Source organism: Saccostrea cucullata, unplaced genomic scaffold, assembly GCF_032062105.1.
Source record: "Saccostrea cucullata isolate Sc308-1 unplaced genomic scaffold, CSIRO_AGI_Scuc_v1 ctg21244, whole genome shotgun sequence".
Classification (NCBI taxonomy): Eukaryota; Metazoa; Mollusca; class Bivalvia; order Ostreida; family Ostreidae; genus Saccostrea; species Saccostrea cuccullata.
Window position 1 is genome coordinate 1 of NW_026936475.1, and position 6097 is coordinate 6097.

The 6097-nt window shown below is 33.7% G+C and overlaps 1 long non-coding RNA gene across 1 annotated transcript; it reads right to left on the reverse strand.

Annotated features, from left to right (window-relative positions):
* Nucleotides 1-284: 284 nt before the first annotated feature.
* Nucleotides 285-5839, reverse strand: LOC134245679 (uncharacterized). Its single transcript, XR_009987489.1, has 4 exons — nucleotides 5702-5839; nucleotides 1840-1878; nucleotides 866-1033; nucleotides 285-387 (listed from the first exon to the last, which is right to left on the reverse strand). It is a non-coding gene; the product is annotated as an uncharacterized LOC134245679 (long non-coding RNA).
* Between the last annotated feature and the right edge of the window lie 258 nt (nucleotides 5840-6097).

The window sequence follows — 6097 nt, forward strand, 5'->3', positions numbered from 1 at the left end:
TACTATTTAACAAAGATTCTTTCGAAGATAAAAAAATTAAAGAGTTCTAGTATGTAACATGGAATGCACAAGTAGCACAATAAAATTATACACTAATTGAGCCAAACACTTTGAAATGTAATATCTAATATGCATTGAGAGTTGTAAGGAGATTCATGTAAAAGTTTTACTTATATTAATAATGTTGTACAGATTTTCTGCAGAAAACATTACTCATGATATTGAACTTTTTCATGTAAAAGTAGTTACAGATACTAACATATATCACTTCATAATATACTCACCATAAAAATTATTGGTTGCAGATTCCATTTGTATATTTCCATCTTTCTCTTCCTTCATGTTGGAATCAAGTGACATCATAAGACTTGATGCATCATCAACTCCCTGTATAAGATTGTACACAATAAGACTCAGGCATATACACTGTACAAAAGGAACATAAAAAGAGTAGCACATCAGCCTTATAAAGAAAGTCGGCAAAAATGTATCGAGAATACAATTGGTCAACCTGGACACAACCTGTAACAGCATTGTCTTTTGAAGAAAATCTGTTACCAAACATTTCACAATCATATTACAAAAAGCTTTGATATAAGATTTACATTAGCACTATCAATCCTAAGAATCTTATTTGGAAACAAAGTTACAAAGATTATTGAGACCCATACAAGGCTCCACTGTATGTATACTGTACTTTTTTTTTTTAAAACAAGAGTGGATTTTTACCAATTGATTGTTATGAATGCAGTAACAGGGACTTGTGGAATATCTTGAGCTTTTACAATTGTGTATTAGGGACTTATAAAATATCACGAGATATCAAACTGTTGTGTATTATTTTTTATCTAACTGTGATATTTACTAAGTAAGGCATGAAGATGTCTGCTCCATAGACAAATCCTGCCCCCAGTATAAAACCAATAGCAACAGGGACAAACGCCCACTGCCCTTTATCTCCGTAGAACCCTGAGTGCTCGGCCATTTCTATCGCTGGATTAAGTAGAGACCAGTAGGAGGCAGCTGTCATTACCTGTAGATAAGATGTCAACCAGAAAATAGTTAAATGTTTTATACTGTCTGTTCATGATACATACACTGGGAAAAATGTGCTATACAAAAAAAATTAAAAGAACATTTATATTTAATAAATCTAATGCATTTTTGATGTGAAATCTTTCATACTTTATAACATATAGATGCAATTATCAACCTCTCAAGGAGATCATAATATTGTAGTCAGTGCATTCTTATAACTAAATTAAGAAATAAACCCAAGATAGTCTATCAGTTTCTCTGTGTTTTGAATAAGTATTATTAAATATAAATGCATTTCAGTTTTGAATATTATCAGCTAAGATATATAATCTGACTGGTATTTTTCACATAGGTATATATTTCATGAATCACATCATTCCATGGAAAATATATGGGTTTATTTTCAAGTACTCTACATGTATGATCCGAACATTTAAGTCTATAGTTAAAGGTTCAAATAATTTGAAATCGAGTCAGATTTGATAAATCAGAAGACTAATTTTACTTTGAAGGCAATTAACTGCTAAAAAGTAGGAATTTAGTTGTAATGTCAGATAGACAGATACATGATCAGTTTTTAACGTGATGAACCTTAAAATGTGTAATGAAGCAAATATGTGAATATTCATTAAATGTTAAATTTATGTTTATTAAAGCTCAAGGATGCAGTGTAAAATCATTCTGAAATTATTAGCAATTGCCTTCTTATATTTAACATATCAAGCTAGCTGTGTAAATAATTTCAAAGCAATCCTTTAAATACATTTTGAATTTTAGGAATATATAATTAAATAGTCATACCCCAGCTGCAAATCCCAGACTAGCATCCAGAACTTTTCTCTGAAAAAGAGAATTAATTAAAGATGAGCATAGCAGTTCAGCTAGAATATTTGATAGAATACAAGAGGCCCATGGGCCACATCGCTTACCTGAGAAGCTTTGACCATTCTGCTCTTTACCAGATTTCCCCCTTGTAATACATAATGCATCCCCACCCTACCCCACTGATCATAATTTAGACATTTTGAAATCTACACTACCCCAGGATCCTTCCTTGTGCACATAAGTTTCAGCTTTTCTGGCCCAGTGGTTCTTGAGAAGAAGATTTTCAAAGATTTTTCCTATATATTTCTATGTAAAACTTTGATTCCCAATTGTGGCCCCGCATCCCCCGGGGGTCATGATTTGAACAATTTAGAATCTACACTACCCCAGGATGCTTCCACATAAGTTTCAGCTTTTCTGGCCCAGTGGTTCTTGAGAAGAAGATTTTCAAAGATTTTTCCTATATATTTCTATGTAAAATTTTGATTCCCCATTGTGGCCCTGCCCTTCCCCGGGGGTCATGATTTGAACAATTTAGAATCTACACTACCCCAGGATGCTTCCACATAAGTTTCAGCTTTTCTGGCCCAGTGATTCTTGAGAAGAAGATTTTCAGAGATTTTTCCTATATATTTCTATGTAAAACTTTGATTCCCAATTGTGGCCCCGCCCTTCAACCGGGGATCATGATTTGAACAAATTAGAATCTACACTACCCCAGGATGCTTCCAAATAAGTTTCAGCTTTTCTAGCCCAGTGGTTCTAGAGAAGAAGATTTTCAAAGATTTTTCCTATATATTTCTATGTAAAACTTTGATTCCCAATTGTGGCCCCGCCCTTCCCCTGGGGGGTCATGATTTTTACAATTTAAAATCTACACTACCATAGGATGCTTCCACATAAGTTTCAGCTTTTCTGGCCCAGTGGTTCTTGAGAAGAAGATTTTCAAAGATTTTTCCTATATACTTTGATTCCCAATTGTGGCCCCGCCCTTCAACCGGGGATCATGATTTGAACAAATTAGAATCTACACTACCCCAGGATGCTTCCAAATAAGTTTCAGCTTTTCTAGCCCAGTGGTTCTTGAGAAGAAGATTTTCAAAGATTTTTCCTATATATTTCTATGTAAAACTTTGATTCCCAGTTGTGGCCCCGCCCTTCCCCTGGGGGGTCATGATTTTTACAATTTAAAATCTACACTATCACAGAATGCTTTCACCTAAGTTTCAGCTTTTCTGGCCCAGTGGTTCTTGAGAAGAGATTTTTTAATGACCCAACCCTATTTTTGTCTTTTCTTGATTATCTCCCCTTGTGAGGGGACTTGGCCCTTTATTTTAAAAATTTAAATTCTCCTTCACCCAAGGATGCTTTGTACCAAGTTTGGTCAAAATTGGCCCAGTGGTTCTTGAGAAGAAGTCGAAAATGTGAAAAGTTTACAGACGGACAGACAGCCGGACGACGGACAAAATGTGATCAGAAAAGCTCACTTGAGCCTTCGGCTCAGGTGAGCTAAAAAATTTTAGCTGAAAAAGTTAATGTTTTTTATTTAGTTAAAGATATTATGCATCTACATCTGACATCAGAATACAGTTGAGCCTTGGTATCTTGAACACAGACATCTTGAATACCATTGAATACCATCGCAGTGATCTGGAGATCTTAGCTACTTATATATATATTTAAGTATTTTAACCTGGAATCTCAAATCCTTTGATATCTCATTTTTTTCTTAGCTTTTTCAGCTAGGAAAAGTGTCATGAGATGTAAAACCTTAATAAAGGTGTCCATTTCATAACGTTCACAAGTTTTTTTGAATATGATCATTTTCCAATCAAATGATATGTAGAATGTAAACTGGCTGAAACATTCAAGAAAAATTCTTAACTTTTTTTTTTTTGATAATTAATTTCCCAATTAATTACCGTATTTCCAGGTTTTTTTCGCGATGATCCATTTTTTGCATTTTTGGCGACCATTTTTATTTCGCAAAATATAAAACAAACAGAAATTATCTCAGCTATAATGTGACATAAAAACATTACCATTTTAAACAACAAAATCTTCAATCGTAAAAAATAACTTACGCAAAATAAAAACTGTACTAATCTTCCCCTTTTTCACAAAATTTCCAACACACGAAAAAACGGATATAAGGTAATATCTAGAATGTACATGTAAACTGGCTGAAAACATCAAGAAAAATTCATAGGAGACAAAAGAAAATGGGAGCAGGGACAAATGTACTAACTTTTTAGTGTATTGGTCCCTGATTGTGCTGATTTAAGGTAGTGAAATTTTTCCTGTTGAAATTCCTCTCTTTATCTTATAGAGTACATGTGGTCAAATAGAAAGAAGACAAAATCTTGTGACAACCCTCTGTGATTGCATCCTCGCAATGCCAGGGGTCTTGAGTGAACACCTTGCCATTGGACCCCTATCATATTTCATTCAATATGTTATTCTTAATATCCGTTGGCTTACTGATGTGACATCTTTCAGAAAAATTATAAATCTGATTGTTTTTCACATCTCTTAACCAATCAAAGTAAATCATTTTATGATAAACAACTTGTAACACATGCATTTGAAGTGTAAACTGAATTCTTTTGTTACGTTATCTAACTGTTTATGAAATGTTTTGATTGTGCCCCTCCAATATAAGAGAAGCAAGCCCAAAAAAATCTAATGAAACATTTGCAAGGGGTCCAACAGAAATGTTTTGACTGAGAACCCATTGCAAGGATGCTGTGATTGCATGAGACCAGAAACAATATTTCATTTTGAAGACCTATCTTCAGGTCCAGTACAATCTCTTACTTTAGCTAAGTAGCTTTAAATAGCTATATGGTTTTATCAAGCTATTCAAAATAGCTTTATTTAGCTATTTATATACAGTTTTTCACAAAAATGTTTTTTTTTGCTAGAAATAAACAAAAAGTTGTATGTATTTTACTCTTCATATATTCACTATGGGCTATCATAACAACAGCCAAAATCGAAGATAGTTCTAACATTACAGCTTTTGAATACTTTTAAGCAAAAAAAAAAGAATTTCTATTGTTAGAGTAACTGTCCATGGTTTACGTTATTCTCATTGAGAAGTCGATGGCTCGTTTCAAGGGGGAGTATTGAAATAAGCCATCGACTCCCTCAAGTGGGAGTATTGAAATGAGCCATCGACTTCTCAATAGAGAATAGGTTTATGTGTGTGTTGAGGCATGGATAAGTATGATTGCTTCTCATTGTGCTGAACTGATACAAATCATTTATCTTGTTGACCATAACTGGTCTCTATAATTTCATTGCAGAGGTAACTTTATCAATTGCTTTATATAGCCACAAAACTTGTAGAACTTTGAGTACAAAGTCTCTCAAGGAGACGCTATTTGATGAGTGATTTCTACATGCATTATTTTAGTAAGAAGAGTTCAAGATTATATATCATCACTGCAACAAGGTGTGCTTTTTTGTACATACTGAGACAATTATACCTTTGAGAAAAAAAGTGTTGTAAAAAAGCTAATTTAAGCTATTCTGAATAGCTTAATAAAGTTATAGGCCTAGCTATTTAAAGCTATACAGCTAAATCAAGAGGTTGTATTGGACAAGATTTTTAAATTCAGAATATATAAGAAATTATTTTAGAAAAGCTTCAATCGATATTTCACTGCAGTATAAGGGTTTTTCTGCGAAGGAAAGGGAAAAGAATTGTGACTGAATTGGGACTCAAACTCGTTTCACTACCATGAGCAGGTGCGATGGTGATGTGTCAAGATTTGGATTGAGGATTGATCTGCAAAAATAACATGTAATCATGCAATGACGTCATTTGAAATACCTGACTGCTGTGAAATACAAATACTTAGAGCAGCCCCTGCTGCTGTCAGTCCCCAGGTGAAGAGTGTACCCAATAAAGTTTGAAAAACCGCATTGTAACCTGCCAACATCGTTGAAAAAAGTCACAACAGGAAGTGGGGATATTTCTACCTTCTGAGACAGGAGAACAGGACACACTAAAGACCGTCTCTACCAAAGAACTGACAATTCTTTCTTGACCATCACAAACTACGATAAAATATTTTTCGTAATAAATAATACACTAATTCTTGTATCATTTTGTTACTGATTTGAACTTTTAATTACATTATGATTTACAGTGATTAATTTAAAATATGAAAGGGAAATAACTTCTTTCAGTAGAATGTAAATGGCCAAGCAGCAAAGTACGAAATTT